Raw genomic sequence first — 17,843 nt, forward strand, 5'->3', positions numbered from 1 at the left:
TAAGAAAGCAAAGAAGGATGATGCAGTGGCTGTGAGTTCTTTCCTATCTCTTCTGCAAAGTCACAGAAGTACAACTTTCATGCTTCTGTATTTGCTTCCATCTCCCGAACAATTAAGCCCAAGACATTTTTTGCATACCATGAGCAATAGTTGAACCAGTGAATGAACGCGTTCCTTAGGAAAGAAAGTGAAAATGTTATTTCATTAATAATTTGAATGACAGTAGCCTGCAGAAGTATATAGAAATATATCAGAAAATATACATTAAATTGAACTTATGCTGATGTTCAAGAGCCTCAGCTATAGACAGCTCTGACCTCCACTGAAGTCTCATCAAATCTAAAGATCCCCGGGAATTTTCTGTAGTGTATTCATTAGTATAGAAGACTAGTGAGATAAAATGCAAGGATTTTCTCATGTAGACTTCTCTGTTTCCAGTTTCTTCATTTACACTATGAATAATTTTAGCTTTTATGTACATTCTTTGATTTGATCTGTAGAATGTTTCAGTGTATTGGCAGTATGCAAAGTGACAAGTACAAAAATAAGATGTCTTTGAATTTATGATTAGGAAGATCATAATCCAGACCATTACAACTTAAAAAATAGCACATTTATAGTCATATAACATGTCAAGACTCCACACATACTTAAGAAACATAATTTCCTTTGCCAGTGGACTGAAAAATTTACATCAGTGAATTTGTAGTGACCACATACTTTATGGATTTATTTTCCAAGTGTGAAAAAATGTTGATGAGTAATTATAGAATATGTATATTTAATTATTACAAAAAAAAAGAAGTTGTATTTAGTTTAATAATATTATATACACCACACACTGTTAGTTGTCTAATGTTGAACTGAATTCCTCCCAGTTTTTAAGAGTTAACCAGAAGGGATCTACTTAGTCCTATATATCAAAATCAAGTCATCTTTTAGATGCTGTTTCTCAACATTTTCATCTGAAATCTTCTTTCTTTCTTCCAGATCTGAAGTTATTCTTGTGGCATTTCTCTAAACCTTGTCCAATTTTTCAATATTCTTTTGCAGATCAAGCTCAGATTTGCAGATTTGCAGATAGGAACTCACTAATTATGTATGCAAACATCTAATTTCTCTTTTTTCTTGATCGCTTTAGCCCTTTCAGCTTTATTTACATGAACAAGTTATTTATTGTATACAAAGTTGAACACTATACATATGCACAATCTTCCACTGATAGTCATTTTGCTCATCTTGTGGAAACACCTTAATTGAAAACATAACCTAACAACAACTCCTCTAGTTCAGATCTAAGCTGAAATTTTCTCCAGTATATCAGGGAGCTCTCAAGATGACCTGAAAACTGTATATCCAGTTTTCTCTTATACAGAAATTTGTCTTGAGGAATGACTGAGGGCTGCAGCACTTAAAGAGATCTCAGAGGTTCAGTTGTCTTTTGCAAGCTATTAGGTTGGTATGTTATTGTTGTTGTAGTGTACCCATGTAATAAATAACAAATATAAATTACTTACATCTTTTTCATGGAGAAACTCAGCAAATAAACCCCATTTATATACTATGATAGAAACAAGCTGCTATGTTTCAGTCATTTGTGACATTTTCATCATAAAATGGACTGTGGAATGTACACTATACATGACACCACCAAGCCACCTGAGGGATACATGAAGCAAAATACACGTAGAAAATGTTTGAAGTCTAGAACAGGGGCAGTTTGCAAAAAAGTAAAAGTCAGGTGCTTAAGGATGCAGGAAAGTGCTTTTCTCAAACGCACTGGGTACAGCATTAAAGTAAAAATTCTTTCGAACTGTTCAAGGGTATTTGTCAGTCTCACTGTGGTCTATCTGCATTTTCAAGTGCTTCAATAACTTTGAAAAACAGTTTCATACTATGTAAAGCTATTGTGTCAATGAAATAGAAATTTAGGAGGATTTCTGCTCCAAACTTTACTAAGTATCCACAAAGACATGCCCCCATTCAATCACTGAAATGAAGGATTTTTGCAGATAGAATAATGGAAAAGAGTATTCCAAGTAAGATATAATCTCTCTTGGCTCATGGAAAGCAGAAAAAATCAATACCTTTTCCTCAAATTTAAGTAAGATACAGGCTTCAGGTTAGGTAGAAACCTCACTATGTCTTTGAAATTAAGAGGGAAGACGGGATAAATATTGAACTATTTTGGAAAAAAAACACCTGGAAGCCTTGCCCAAATTCATTCTCAGAAAAATAATAATAATAAAAAAAGAAATAAACTATCATGAGCATCCCAGACTGGGTGCAAAGTTTGAAGTTAGTTTTCTATTATCACATCTGCACGATGTGCTATGTGGAGATGAGTGGTTCTTATTGCAAAGGATGTTGGCAGAGCCTTGACTGTCTCATTTAAGTGCTTCTTCATCGAGGGCTTCTGGTAACCCTGTCAACAAGTTGCTTTCTATTTTATATGAAATATATCACCATTAGGTGTAACAACTCGACTTCCAAATCTAACTTGTGATTTCTATGACATTTCTATGACTAAAATTCATTTCCTCAAAGTTTGAACAGCACATTAGAACTTCTTGACTGAATATCTCCAGGTTTTTTTGTGGTATTTCTTTTGTTTGTTTGTTTGGTTGGTTGGTTGGTTTTTTTAATTTTTTTTTATTTTAAGGAGTAGTAAAGGTATTTTGATGGTAAGCAAACAGTGGTGTACTCAGAAGTTAGTCATCTGCTTTTTGTATTAAAATTACAGTACTGACTAAGGAAGATTCCAAGTCAAAATTGCTGGAACTTAGCTTGAGAAGTTGACATGTTAGCCAGAATAATCATAATAATGTAATATGACATGAGGTAAGCCAGTCAAACAGTTCACTTCTGGTGAAAGAGAAATTCTCCTTTTCTCCTGGTCTTTTTTTCACTTCTGACATGTGCTTTGTCTGCTCTGTCGCTCATCAGGCACCTCTGCAAACTGATTTCATTCACTATCCTGACAGAAAACTAATGCAGCAAGAGAAGTGGGGCAATTTTACTTGAATTCAGTGAACCGAAGTAGCTAACAATGGACTTCAGTGGAAACCAGGGCCAGTGTGAGGAAGGAGTTGTGGCAGCATGGCTAGGAGCACATAAAAAAGATCAGATGGTATGTGTAAGGAATTGCTTTACACGACCTGCAAGTCAGCCAATGATACACTGCAGTCTTTCACAGGCTGAGGTTTCCCATACAGGGCCACCATTACATGTTTTTTGACAAAATCTGTCCAGAGCTACATCATTTTTATTTTATTTTTTAAATCCAGAAAAGAAGGAGGATATGGTCTTGATGTAGTTGGATAAGTCAGTTCTTTCACCACGTATAGGCATAGGAGAACCCCCGTGAATAATCCTGAACAGTTTTGAGAAGTAGCTAGACTCTGTAGACAGTAGTACCTCCAGACAGCAAGAGTTTGAATTTCTTATGAAAGATTATGTCAGCTAGTGTAGATATCAAGTGATTTCAGGAACCTAAGCAGATTGTAATTTCTCTCTGCTCCATTTTTAAAAAATAACAGCTTTCTTAAAATTTAGAATCACAGAATGGCTTGGGTTGGAAGGAACCTTAAAAGACCACCTAGTTCTAACCCCCTGCCATGAGCAGTGCTGCCACCCACCAACTCAGGCTGCCCAGGGCCCTATCCAACCTGGCCTTGGACGCCTGTAAGAATGGGGCATCTACATCTTTTCTTCTCTTCACTTCAGCCTGTGCTAGGGCCTCACTGCCTTTTGAGTAAGGAATTTCCTCATAATATCTAACGTAAATTTCTACTCTTTCAGTTTAAAGCCACTCCCCCTTGTCCCGTCTCTATCAGACCAACTAAAAAGTTGGTCTTCATCTTGTTCATAAACTCCCTTTAAGTATTGAAAGAATACCTTCCACCTAAATTTCATTTTAGCAGCATCTGCTTTTTGGGTCTTGTCCTGTACTCTATTTATAACTCTCCTGAGTTATGGTGTTACAGAATGCAAGTCATTCCATAGAGTCCTTTGGAAGGTGAAAAATTGGTTCTGTATTTAGAAATTGCTCACCTAGCCTGGAAATTGGGGCCTTGTGACATTAACTGACTGAACAGCCCTTATTCCTTACTTATTAAATAGTTGATGGGGGAACCTAGACACTGGCAACAAGGATATTTCCTACTTGAGCAAGATTGCTTTTTGTTATGAAATGCTTAGCCTGATCTTTGTCTACAGTTTTATGTATACAAAGCATAGAGTATGTTTTGTATAGTACAACTCTTCCATGTTTTAACCCCTCTCCCTTTAGATTTTCAGTAAATATCACAGGTTTTTTAGTTGAACACATTAGGTATCATGCAGGCTTCCTAACTGCTTCTGCTTGAGAGAAAAAGAAGAAGAAACCGCAGAGCAGCAGAGAACTGTAAGGTTTTTCAGACAGCACAAAAGAGACCATGACAGCCCCTAGAGGCCCTGCACGGGGCCCCAGAGTGCTCTAGATCAGTCACTTCCCTGCAAAATTCTGTAAAAAAAATAGAATTTTCTCCCTCTACACTGAGGAAAAATAGTTACTTCTTATCTCAGTAGACACTTGCTGTATTAGATCCCCTCAACTTAAGCCATAAGGGCAAATTGCTGTTCTTTTATAATGATCCAATCTTCTTCAGTGTGACTCCCTGATCAGCTTTCATCAAAGGATAACAGGCACCTGCCAAATGGCTGTTGCCTGGCAACCTCCACACTAATAAACCAGTTTTACTCAGCCGAAGCTGCTATATTATCTGGGGTGATTATATTTCCATGGCCTAACACATAAGTCAGTGACTTTCCTTTGTTAGCCCTTGTATTAATTTTAAGCCAAAATGGAGAGGAAAAGGTAGTAGGAAGAAACAGTCTTGCAGTCTAAGGGACAGACAGGACAGCATACATGCAGTGCTCTTCATGGTGACCAAAGTAATAATAAGTAGAACTAGTCTGAATGGTGTGTGCTAGTTTTGTCTGTACTTCTAGTTTTGTCTGTACTTCTGCTTTGACAGCAGGCATCAATTAAGTTAATACACAGTTATAAAGCTGCACAATTTATCCAGTTGACCTCCACATTTTCTATCTTTATGTACTTGGAACCACTCTTTTTCTGTGGTTTTCTTTTCATTTACAGCAAATATGAAAATTATATTATTCTTGTGAGGACTCCAGGGATAACCAATATTATTTATATTAGATTTGAGTGTAATTAAGAATAATTCATGCAAAAAAGCAACAGAAAACTGATAAAAAGCACTAATAATTCATGTGGCTCACAGTTCTGCGGGCATTGTGTTTTAGTTTGTTTGTGGAAGCTACATGGCAGGCTGGAAGCTCATTTCTGGGCTCACTAATTGTTTGACAGCTGTAATAGGCCTGTGTTGCCTGGGCCTGATCATTTCCATATCCATTCATCCTCTCAACTGAATGAAGCTAACAAGAACTATTTGCAAAGGATCTGTGTGTGATTTGTGAAAGCGTTTTTCCTAAGGCCTGAGACCACAGTCAAAGTTCACAAACTGAACTGCCTTTTAATAAGCAGTAACTTTTGGTTATTACTCATGAAACTACCTAGAAACAAAACAGAAAAAGAACCCAAACCATTAAGTAATATATCATCAATCCAGTCACATCTGAGAGAATCATTGATTTTTTCTTCAGACACAAAATTAGACAAACTAATAGAATTTAAGTTAAAGCATTTGTGGTTCAGATAAGAATATATCAAGAATGCAAATTAAAAAAAAAAAAAAAAAAAAAAAGAAGTCTAATTAGGGAGCTGTGGTCTAAGGGAAGCTAGGGGACCGAGGAGGAAAGAGTAAATTTCAATTCTTCCTTTCAGCTCTGCCAGAGTAACAAAGACCACTTTATCTGTGATGGCAGGGCAGGGGCTGAGGTTTAGCTGCTGATTTAAAAGATAGCCAACCAAGTCTGAAGTTCATGCCAGCAAACACTTCTTTTTTTTATGAGAAAAGTGGTTCCCTGTATTATATATGCATGTTTGGAAGACTGCCAAAGCATTAGATGTCTATGAACAGATAATAAAGAAAGCACTTGTACATTCTACCAACTGTAGATCTCTGTCTTTTCTGTAATTTTTGCATTGTTCTTTTGGAAAGGCAAAAACGTAAGCTGAATTGTTCCCACTGCCAGTTATCCACTTTCTCAGCAAGTGCTTTTATTTTTAAAAGTACTGATGTCCTCTTATTTGTAGCCAGCTAAGTAATAAATCAGAGATACAGGATATTGCATAAATAGAGAGATGGGGAGAGATGGAGGAATAGAGAAATGGAGGATTTGGATCACAATCCCATTTTGACCGCAAGTAAGAAAAAGAAGCTAAAAACTGTAACTTCAGTTTTATCAATCTCATGTATATGTACTTAACAAGGGAGAGACCTTCAGGCTTTTTCTCCTCCTTTCACTGTTATTTTTATGCACATATGAACAGTTCTGTGAAAATGCCGAAGTGCTTGAGTATGCATATAACCTATTAACTAAATATTCACTATAGTTGCCTGTATTTCCACAGGTAGCTCTGATCATAGATTCTGTGTCTTCTGGTCTTCTGGTTTAGCAATGAAGTGATTAAAAAATCACAGACAAAAGGCATTTTCTTCTCAACAACACAAATTATTCTAATGATTAGTAACATATAATGTAAGAAAAAAACAGTATGTTCAAAATTTTTTTAAATCAAAAACATTAGTTCAACTTTGAGCATTTTTCTGGAAAAGGTTTAAAATGCTTAACAGTACTATAGTCCTTTGCAGTGTATGCTGGAGTGCAGGTAGTTCAAATAAATTATCCTGGCAAAAATATTTCTAATAGTACTCTATTTGTGTTTTTTGTCAGGACATTAATAATGGGAGTTTTTTAGAGGGTTTTTTGGGGGAAAGGAAAAAAAAGCTAAAAAGAGAATGAAGCGTACTGAAAAGATAAATAACGGAAATTTCTCTAATTTGGTGACTCACCACCATTAATTTTGACAGTATTATTGCACTGTTTTGACTTGTTTTCACAACTGCTTACATGTTCCTAAAGCTATAATTCACAATTTCCTATGTTCTACATTTCACCATTTCACACTTCCCTGGTTTTTACCTTTAAGATGTAGTAAATTTACCACATTTAGCTGTAAGAGCCTTCTGTAAAGAGCTCTTACAATCATATCACTCTGTGTTAAGAAAAAAAGGGATGGGACAATATTATCTGAATCCTCTGTTGCCTAGACGATTACACTGTATCTATATTTATTTTTCTTGCTTCATCTCTCTTTTTTAATTACTACTGATCCTAAGAATGAGGTAGTACATTTATTTACATAGCTACAGACTTTTCCTATCAGGAGTTCAAAATTAGTTCAAGAAACTGCAGTGAAACATAGAGCTGCTTGAAGGTGCATCCAAACTTAAACTATATTTTAAAATCATATATAGGTTATATGTAAAATGATAAAAACAAAGGAAAATAAAAATGACTCCCTCTAGCTTCACTGTGTAATGATAGAATTGCTGAGTGTATCAGCTGTCTGTCTTTCTCAAAAGCCATCTGCCAGAGCTGAGATAACAAGCTATAAATTCTTATTCAGTGCATCATGTGAAGTGACCATCTCCAGGTAGAATACTTGATTATTTTTATCTACTTATTCATGTCTTATTCAAAACAAAACAAACAAAACCTTCAAGCTTTGTAAGCATATATCTGTGAATGACAACTGGGATAACTCTTCACCAAAATACAATTGAAAGTGAGACATTAATTTAAAGTGAAACCACAAGTTATCAAGTGCCAGCTTTATAATGAGGGAAGTCAGTTCAGCAACAGATACTTTTTTTTCCTGGTACTCCATTAAATATTACAAGGGGGAAGAAACCAGCAGTAAAACATGCCCCTACCAAAAAGAGAAAGTTAAAACATCAGTAAAACAGCACCAGTAGGAGAACAACAGCTGCTATCTAAAGGTGTTTTTTCTGATTCTCTGGGAATTTTTGCATTTCTTCTTCCTTTCTGCACCATAAATAACTGAAAGAAACCCACAACAGACTCTAGATTTGAAGTCATAGAAGAGATGATACTTTCCTCTTAATGAGATAAAGCAAATGCATTTTCCTTTGAAAAGGAAAATGTTGTAACTAGGACATTTGTTTGTAATAAGAAACAACTACATGCCACATCGTGCCTTTACAAGCAGCTTCATAGTACCAAAAATACTTGAGGAGAGTGTCTTTGATGCTTTCCTCCCCGTCATCCATTCCACCATCCATCCATGATTTGTGTCCATCTTTTCTTCTAAAATATGATATTGAAAATGTTCAGATTATTAAAGAACTGATTAGTAAAGATCAGTAGCAATAGTAAAAAGTGAAAGTAAAAAAAAAAAAAAAAGATTTATTTCAAAACAGTAGATTCCAGCTGACGTATATATGTATATAAACATATATGTATGTATATTTACAGAAGTGTTTTCTGTGTTTGAACAGAACTTTCATGACCTGTCCTGAATATTTACTCCCCAGAAGACAAAAATTCCTCAGATCCAGATCAATAGGCCTCCAGCTGAAAAACTTGAAAGGTGCAAATTAGCACCTCTAAGATTTAAAGAACACATTTAATATAACTGTTGATTTTTTTTTTTTTAATACATGGGAAATCACTGGTTTTATGATTTTCATTCAGATCCATTTTTATCCCTGAAATACAGGTTATTTCTCTCACCAAAATCTTTATATGCAGTCAATAGCAGAAGCTATTCCTAAAAATGTTTTAAAGAGCAACAGCATGTGAGAATGACAACAGAATATGAATGTTTTCCTCATAAAATATTGTCTTTCAGGTATTAGTGTGGAAGTTAACACTCAAATTGGTCAAATCAAGAGAAAAATTTGAAAATTATGCTCTTAACTTCCTGTGAAACTGGAAGATGGCACTGGTTGGATTCTTGAATACTGAGCTGATTGAAAGTGTCATGAGAAATAATTTGGTTTCTGATTTTAGAAATTCTGTGTGCAACCAGAGGAAACCCTAAATTAGAGATATGTATCACATCCATGACTTATCACATCAAGTTTCCATTGTACAGCCTTGCTGAACTTTCACAGGACTTCTGATCCTTATTTTTAAACAATTTCTTGGACATATTGGTTATAATCAAGAGTAGCTCTACAATCTGGAAATGCACATTATAATATTTATGGTATAATTCTTAGAAATATATCATAAAATAAAGAAATTGCAGCATTTCTGTAAAAGTAATTGCACTCATAAAAAGTGGAACTTTCAATTAATCAGTGTAACTTCTTTATGTTATTCCTGGATTTGGATCTTCCGGAGATATTCTTTATTACAAACCACTGAAGATATCTAAAATTAGTCTGATGAATTCTATCCCAAGAGAAACAGCACGATTATGTAACCTCTCAGGTTTGTTTTGTATTAAATTGAAATGAGAACCTTAAAGCTTTAGTCTGAATTTCTAACTAATGTTGATATGAATGTACCTCTTTTTCTGACTGTTTATGCTAAAGATTTCAAGTCCTTGACACATGCTTATGATTATTTGCCATTTAATGCCAGTTTCATTGGCATTCATTGGCATGATGAGAACAGAATAAAAGTTAGTAGAATGACTTTTCTTAAATAGATGTAGCTGACAGCTTTATGTTTACATACTATCATTTAGTTCCCTAAGAGTTAAAGACAGAAGTTGAATCTTAGTGTTCTGTCGGAAGAGCACTTCTGCCATGTCACTTGCTTTATATTAATTAGAAAGGATACTATTAACAATTGAATTCCCAGTACCGGTTTTTGAAGACTGAATTGAGGTTATCATTGTGGTTTTCTCTGTCTGTTGCTCTTGAGATTTGATAATATCCTTGCACAATGTGAAACACTTATTGCTGCGTAGTACTATTTCCTTATCTATGATGAGAGGCTGAAAGAGCTGGGGCTGTTCAGCCTGGAGAAGAGAGGACTCTGGGGGATCTCGTCAATATACGTAAATAGCTGAAGGGAAGGTACACAGAGGACTGAGCCAGGCTTTTTTCAGTGGTGCCTTCTGAACACGAGGAAGCCCTTCTGTACACTGGTACTGTTTCCCCAGAGAGATTGCAAAGTCTTCTCCTTGGAGATCTCCAATAGGTGCCTGGACATAGGCCTGGGCACCCTTCTTTAGCAGCACCCTGCTTGGGCAAAGGTTGAGCCAGGTGGACCCTGGGGCCCCTGCCAACCTCAAATACATTGCGATTCTGTAAATATGACTCTTAAAGTGATCATTTCTTATGCATTTCATTTCTCACTATAACTGTCACTGAACACTCCAACTTTCTTTTACTAATGTCCCTTTTTTTCCCCTAAGCACATGCAATAAATACTGTTAAGCAAAAGATTTTGTGTTTTTCATCTTTCTCTCCTGCTAAAACTATGGTTTTAATAGGGTATTGTAAATGTAGTAGAACTATTTGATTTCTGCAGCTTTACATTGCTTTGTTTTGATAATTAGTTCTTACTCTCTCCATGATCTTGCCTTGGTGTTTATCAGTTCTATTTCTGAAGAAGTTTATGCTAGCAACTTTGAGCCAGTAGAACTTTGCTGTGAGACATGATGTACTTTTTAGAAAATAGTTGTTGCTAATATTAAAAATTAAAAAAGGCATTTTCTCTATTTTCTGTTCTTGAAAATATTGCAGTTGAAAACAAGAAGTTTCCTTTTCTTAATTCACTGTTTCTCTACACTAGTTTAAAGAAACATCCAAATCTGTGAACAGAGATACTCCCAGACAGTGGTCTAGCTTCATTTCATCTTTCTCACTTCCTCTTGCACTATCACTCTTTAATTCAGTAAACAGCTGAATCTGATAGTTTTCTTTTGCTATCTTTTTCTCAGAATACAAAAGTTTATGTGTGCACTTTGCAGAAAATTAGGAAACTGTCTTTTCAGTGCTGATCCTAGCCAAATGCAATATGTTTTCAGATAATTTACAGTTTCAGGAGAAAATTTTGACTGTTCTTCCAATATAGTGAAGGCTCACCAAATTTTGGGGCATATACACAAAAATAGACATTTTTGATGCAGCTTTTAGGTAGGAAAATCACTAGTTTTCATTCAATGTATTTGAGTGCCGTAGACAGAGGCCATAGACAGAGGGTGGTGGTCAATGGCTCTATGTCCAGGTGGAGGCCGGTAACAAGTGGTGTCCCCCAAGGGTCTGTCTTGGGACCGGTGCTCTTTAACATCTTTATTAATGACATCGATGAGGGAATTGAGTGCACCCTCAGCAAGTTTGCTGACGACACCAAGCTGAGTGGTGCGGTTGATACGGTGGAAGGAAGGGATGCCATTCAGAGGGACCTCGACAGGCTGGAGGGCTGGGCTCGGGTGAACCTGATGAGGTTCAACACGGCAAAGTGCAGGGTTTTGCATTTGGGCCAGAAGAACCCCAGGCACCTGTACAGGCTGGGAGGAGTGGTCCTTGAGAGCAGCTCGGCAGAGAAGGACCTGGGGGTCCTGATGGACGAGAGACTGAATATGAGCCAGCAGTGCGCTCTGGCAGCTCGAAAGGCAAATGGGATCCTGGGTTCCATCAGGAGAGGGGTGGCCAGCAGGGACAGGGAGGTGATTGTCCCTCTCTACTCGGCTCTTGTGAGGCCCCACCTGGAGTACTGTGTCCAGGTGTGGAGCCCTCAGTACAAGAAAGACATTGAGATTTTGGAAAGGGTCCAGAGGAGGGCGACTAAGATGATCAAGGGGCTGGAGCACCTCCCCTATGAGGACAGGCTGAGGGAGTTGGGCTTGTTCAGCCTGGAGAAGAGAAGGCTGCGGGGTGACCTCATTGCAGCCTATCAATACCTGAAGGGAACCTACACCCAGGAGGGGAGTAAACTCTTCAAAAGGGCTGACAATAGCAGGACTAGGGGAAATGGTTTTAAGTTGAAGGAGGGAAGATTTAGGTTGGATGTTAGGGGGAAGTTCTTTACTAGGAGAGTGGTTAGGCCCTGGAACGGGCTGCCCAGGGAGGTTGTGGATGCCCCGTCCTTGGACGTGTTTAAGGCCAGGTTGGACGGGGTCCTGGGCAACCTGATCTGAATGTGTATGTTTGGTGGCCCTGCCAGGCAGGGGGGTTGGAACTACATGATCCTTGGGGTCCCTTCCAACCCGGGTGATTCTGTGATTCTGTGATTCTGAGTGTACTTAACTTTTAATCTAGAAATTGTTCAGTGTCCTTTAGAATTGAATACCCTTGGATTTGCATTCATAGAATAATTTTATTTCTGTTGACAAGGATTGCACTCTTTGTGAATAAATCTGTTCTTATCTTCAAGAAAGAGTATTGGAGGCATCACAAGTCTTGAGACAGGAGTATATCCTGGTTTTATTCCTTCATGCACTGCGGAGAAAAGAAATAGTAAATTGTCTCTGGCAGCTGTAGTTGCAGGAAACAGACATCTTTGTGAAGTTACATATTTATAATGGTGTGTCAGCTGGCCAGAGGGACTGTTAGTCATGTTCATTCCTGTGGTCTGATCCAGCTCTCACGAAACTGTATAGAAAGGCTCCTATTGATTTGAGGAGGAATTAGTTTGCTTCTGTAAGGATAATGCAGGCTAAACTGCCGTGATTAAATTATCAGGACTATTTATAAAAATGGAAGATTAAAAAAAAAGCCTTGGAAAAACATGATCCAATGTGGCAATGAGAACAGTTCTCAAATTGCATACTTCATTTGTAAAAGTTATGCTCAGTGCCAGCACTCTTAGTGGTACACTGATTTCCCTGTCAATTCCAGTGATTTCTAATCATGATGAAATTATTCACTTCCTTCTGCAACTAACATAAATATGTGGCAATAAGTTAAAAGAGTTATATACAGAGATAAAATTAAGCCAAATTTTGAAATTGCCCCAGAGCCAATAATCTAATAAGATATAGTGACCCACTTACGCAGCTTGTATGAGAAAAAAATCCTGCATAAAATCAGCAAACCCCCATTTCTTTGCTGAGATGATAGTTGCAGTGTGCTAAGCCAGCTTTTTTGCAACAGCACTGACTTCTTTAAAGGCATGGTTTGGCAGTCTGCTGCAAAGAAGCTGTGGACTTAGGCCATCTAATTTACTAGCTATTAAAATGTTCCATATAAAGATTTGACTGCCTTGGGCCAGACTGTATTTAAGTGTGGACGAATCATATACATAAGAAAGTATGATTGCACGTGTGCTTTTTAACATACTTCTAAATACAAAAAAGAAAAAACAAAACAAAATAAAACAAAAAACAGCAAGATCTATGGTTAGTGTAAACATCAAAGACAAATACATTGTCATATAAAATTCAATATTTGCCAGTACTTACTTTGAGACAACAGAGAAATCACAGCCATAGAGCTGTTACAGCTATCATTAATGCATTCTGCAAAAGTTCATGATAAGTTGGACTGATGGCTGGAATCTGAGTATAGCTGTGGGCGAAAAAGATATTATTGTATGGGTAAAAAACAAAACATTTCTCTCTCATATGCAATAAACAATTCTTCACCCCTCTTATGAGCAAAGCTTAAGGAAAGATTAATTGCCAAGGTAATTTTTTTCTGAATACTAGTGCAATAAAATGTTCGTGTAAATAGATGTTAAAACTGCTTAACAGTTGGCAGTTAATGAGATTGCTGAAAGGTCTGAACTTTACATAGATTTTATGGAGAAACCTCAAGAACAAGTGTGGGCTCGTCAGGAGTTGCAGTGTGGTATTAATAGAATCATGGTGTCATAGAATCATAGAACAGTTTTGATTGTGAGGGACCTTAAAGACTATCCTTTGTGACAGGGTTGCCAGCCACCAGATCAGGCTGCCCAGAGCTCCACCCAGCTTGGCCTTGAACACCTCCAGGGACTGGACATCCACAACCTCTCTGAGTAGCCTATGCCAGGGTCTCACCACAATCTGAATAAAGAATTTCCTCCTAACATTTAATCTAAATCTCCTTCATTTGGTTTAAAACCATTACTTAATCCTTACAATGAACAGACAAACAACAAGAGGCAAACTGTGGGTTGCATCTGTTGACCAGATTAGTTGCTATCTCAGTGAATTTAAGCATTACCTAGCATCTTCTCTTTTGAGGATCATTTGCATAAGGAGGAAGGAATATTTCTGAAGTAAGAACTGAGTTTCATCATCTCAGCTTGCCAGTGAGAAAGAATCTCTCCTTTATATTCATTCAGTGAAGGTATTCTGAAAAAAATAAATAAATAAAAATCTTAATGAAGACCTTTTAAATGCAGCAGTGCTTTCCAGGTGGTAAATTACAAACTGCGAAAACCTGAGAACTACAAAAAGACTTAAAAAAAAAAAAATGGTTAAACACACAGTAATTTATTAAAGATCATTCAAATAATATTTTGATATAAACTACGGATAATTCTTGAAGTCTCAAAATGTGTATGTTGTTTTTCAGTAAGAGATTTGACAGCACTTTCTTTAGACAAAGTCTGAGGCTTTTATTTTCTGCTTCGTATATGAGGACTAGAGCATGAAAATTCCATTAGCAGTATTAGGTGCTTGTGCTGAAGGCTTTATAAATTGTTCTGATGAGTACATACTCCGTAATATTAAGTTCTGAATTATGATCACCTCTTTCTTCAATTAAAAAGCAAGCTCCATACCAATGAAACCTTCAAAAACACTGTCCTCTACTTTCAGAAATAATGCACCTGTGCATAATATCATTTCTACAGTTTTCCCCAATAGGCATTAAATTATAACTTTAGATACTTCAGATAGGTAATGTAATAACTGATTTAGAACAGTCATTGAAAATCTTCGGTTAGTTTTCTTGCAGTTTAAGCATAAATTAAGTTGTTATAATCTGTTTTGATTTAAAAATGTTTTTAACTTTATTTAGCCATTTAAAATTCTGCTTTACATCAGACAGTCTAAAATCTTTGAAGTGCCAGCATAAATCTCTGTGTACACATAAAAATATACATGCATTATATCTATATCCCCTTGCTTTCAGCTATGCACTTGAAAAATATTCATCTCTTCTGGAAGAGTAAAAACGGCGTACAGATCTAATGTAGTCTTCTTTAGTCACATATTATTAATGAGAGCACTTTAGGCAAGAGTTTTCAGACATAGCTAACTACAATTAGTTGTACATTCTGTATGTAGGCAACTTGACAGAAACCTTGCTCAGCAAAGTGACTGCAGCCTCCATTGCATGTGCTGCTTTGGAGGGGAAAAAAAAGAAAAAAAAAAAAGAAAGTAATAATTATCAGAGATCTTCAAAACCTAAGGCAATTTATATATTTAAATATGTCTGAAAAATTCACTTTAGTGATTAAGTTGATTCCAATGATTGGTACAAGTATTTGAAATAAGAACTCCTATTTCAAAATCCTGTTCTACTATTTTATATTTGACAGTATTATTTGAATATGGATACCTGAAATGGTGACAGTTATGAAAGGGAGATTATTGAACAGAAAGTTAACCAGTTAATAAAAATATGTTGTGGTAGTGAACTTTCCTAAGAGAAAGGGTACAAAACATTGCATCGTAATAATGCTTTCTTTTTATAACAACCAACTTCTTTTCACACAGGATACTGAGAAAAGAATTAAGGTGTCAAAAGACTGTGTTTTGCAGCCCATAAAGCAATAAAGAATTTCTTCCAAAGGGTCAACCTTATTCTATACTGTAGATAAAATTGGACTGACCTTTTATCTATATTGACAAAGATTTCCTCCAACAGAAGTGATTTCTGACTTTCATATCTGAAAAAGTTGTATAATTTCATGCTGTGGCAATCAGACCTTTTCAGCCCAGTCAACGTACACAGGCAGCTTGGGAACAATGTTTGCTGCTTTCTTTGAAGATCAGCAGAGAAAGGCATTTTAGACAGCCTTCAAATCTGTCAAAGCTAAATTTTATACACAACTTTGAAATCTGATTTTTGTAGATGTGTAGGATAATAGACAAATTTTAAGATTTCATACTACTTGTACTTCTCTACCAGGTTTTCTACCAGTTATTTTAACTGTATCAGAAGCATAATTAAATTGTGAACCAGAGAACAGGCAGATACTTATCACTTGATACCAAGCAGAGCTTAAGCATAATCTACTTTACAATCTATCTTGTCTGTTGCCAATCCACTACCTAGATATCCTATATTAATGAGTCAGATGAAGTTGTTCCTGTTATGATGACTGGTAACTTGAATTTTTACTTTTTATATATTTTAAAATGTATTTTAATTACATTTAGGCTGTTCACTTTCCTGGAAAACAGTTTTAGCATAGAAATATTGTCATTTTATGTACTAAGTTAATAGTGAGGAAACTCATTTTCATTTTCTGCCTTCACACTCTGACCGTAGATGTAGAACCTAACTGCTGAGCATTCCAGCTTCTCATCTTTAAAAAAAAAAAGAATAATTTTGAAAAAAATGCTTGTTACGGGAATTTAACATGTATAGATTGGATCTACAGTGGAAGCCTAGATACAAAGCATAGTTAGTTTCAACTCACAAAAACTAGACTGGGAAAAATGCATAATATAAATATTTTTTTAAGCGAAGTGTGATGAAGTACTGAAATGTGAAAGTGTTCTTAGTCACTTGGATTTGTTTGTTGTTTTTATTTTTATTTTTAATTTTTAATTATATTTTTATTTTTATTCCCAATCTCTCCTATCTTATTTTTTTCAAAAAAAAAAAAAAAAAAAAAAAATCCTACTGAATTTCTGAAAACCTTGGAGTAAAATTTGATTTATTCTCCTGTTCCCCTCATTTCAAATGTACACAAAGTAATTTGGAAAAAAAGTTCTGAATTATAACTATATATTAGCTCCAAGGACAGTGTTAATTCCATTATTTATCTGGTTTTACATCCTTTAACACTCATGCCCATACTTACTGATTAATGGAGAGTACTCTAGGATGCAGCTTAACTTGACATATGCAATGGAAAGTTATGTTAAAAACATATTATTAAGCTAGACCTTTTTTAGAGTCAGATCCTCAGCATAAGAATATTATGTAAATCAGGTCAATTCTTTCCAAGTAGTGAAATCTAATGTCAGAAAATACATATTTTAGCATAAATTATTTAGTGAAAAGTTCAGTTCCTTTGTAGTAGTGTGCCTGAAGCATTCGAATATGGGCATTTTGTCTGGTCATCGTTAACACATGCCATAGGAGATTTCAGTACCTTCCAGACATTAGTTTAAAGAATTTTGCCAGTTTACATTTCTTTTCCTTTTACTTTTTGTAACAAAACTTTCATTCCATACTGAATTCCTTTTCTGTCAACATGCATGTGTTGGCATCTTGCAGCATATATCACCAAGTGTATTGGCAATTGCATTTTAAATTTTTTAGACATTTTAAAGCCTGCTGCAAAAGAAGTGTAAGCCTTTTTGGGAAAAGAGGAGAAAAAAGGGCTAAAAAAGTCACCAGTTTCAGGAATGACTTCTGTCCTTTCTGCTGTCTCTAGCATGAATCAGTCTTAGCTCTGTAGCAAATTATTAGTTTCGAAAGTAAATAAACAGAAAAAGATAGAAATTTTTGTCTAAATAAATAACTATAAAATAGTCAGATACTTGTATCTGGGAAGCTATTTGCAATTGCAGCTGAAGAATTCAGTTGACAGATTCAGCCTACCAGCAAATATTAAAAATACAACTTGAGGGGAAGAAAGAACCTTGAGTTCTTGAGGATTTTGTTGCTGAGGAAATAGAAAAGAAAAAAACAAACAAAAAAAACCCCCAACAGATTGACATCATATACTTGTAAAATTAGGAATGGAATAGACCCTGAAAAAAGCATCTTACCACTTCTCTA

General features: G+C 35.9%; 1 protein-coding gene across 9 annotated transcripts in view; it reads left to right on the forward strand.

Moving 5' to 3' along the window:
- Nucleotides 1–17,843, forward strand: part of ADGRB3 (adhesion G protein-coupled receptor B3) — a 459,396-nt gene that overhangs the window by 96,864 nt on the left and 344,689 nt on the right. The window lies entirely within an intron of this gene.

This window comes from Lagopus muta, chromosome 2 (genome assembly GCF_023343835.1).
Source record: "Lagopus muta isolate bLagMut1 chromosome 2, bLagMut1 primary, whole genome shotgun sequence".
In the NCBI taxonomy this organism is placed as follows: Eukaryota; Metazoa; Chordata; class Aves; order Galliformes; family Phasianidae; genus Lagopus; species Lagopus muta.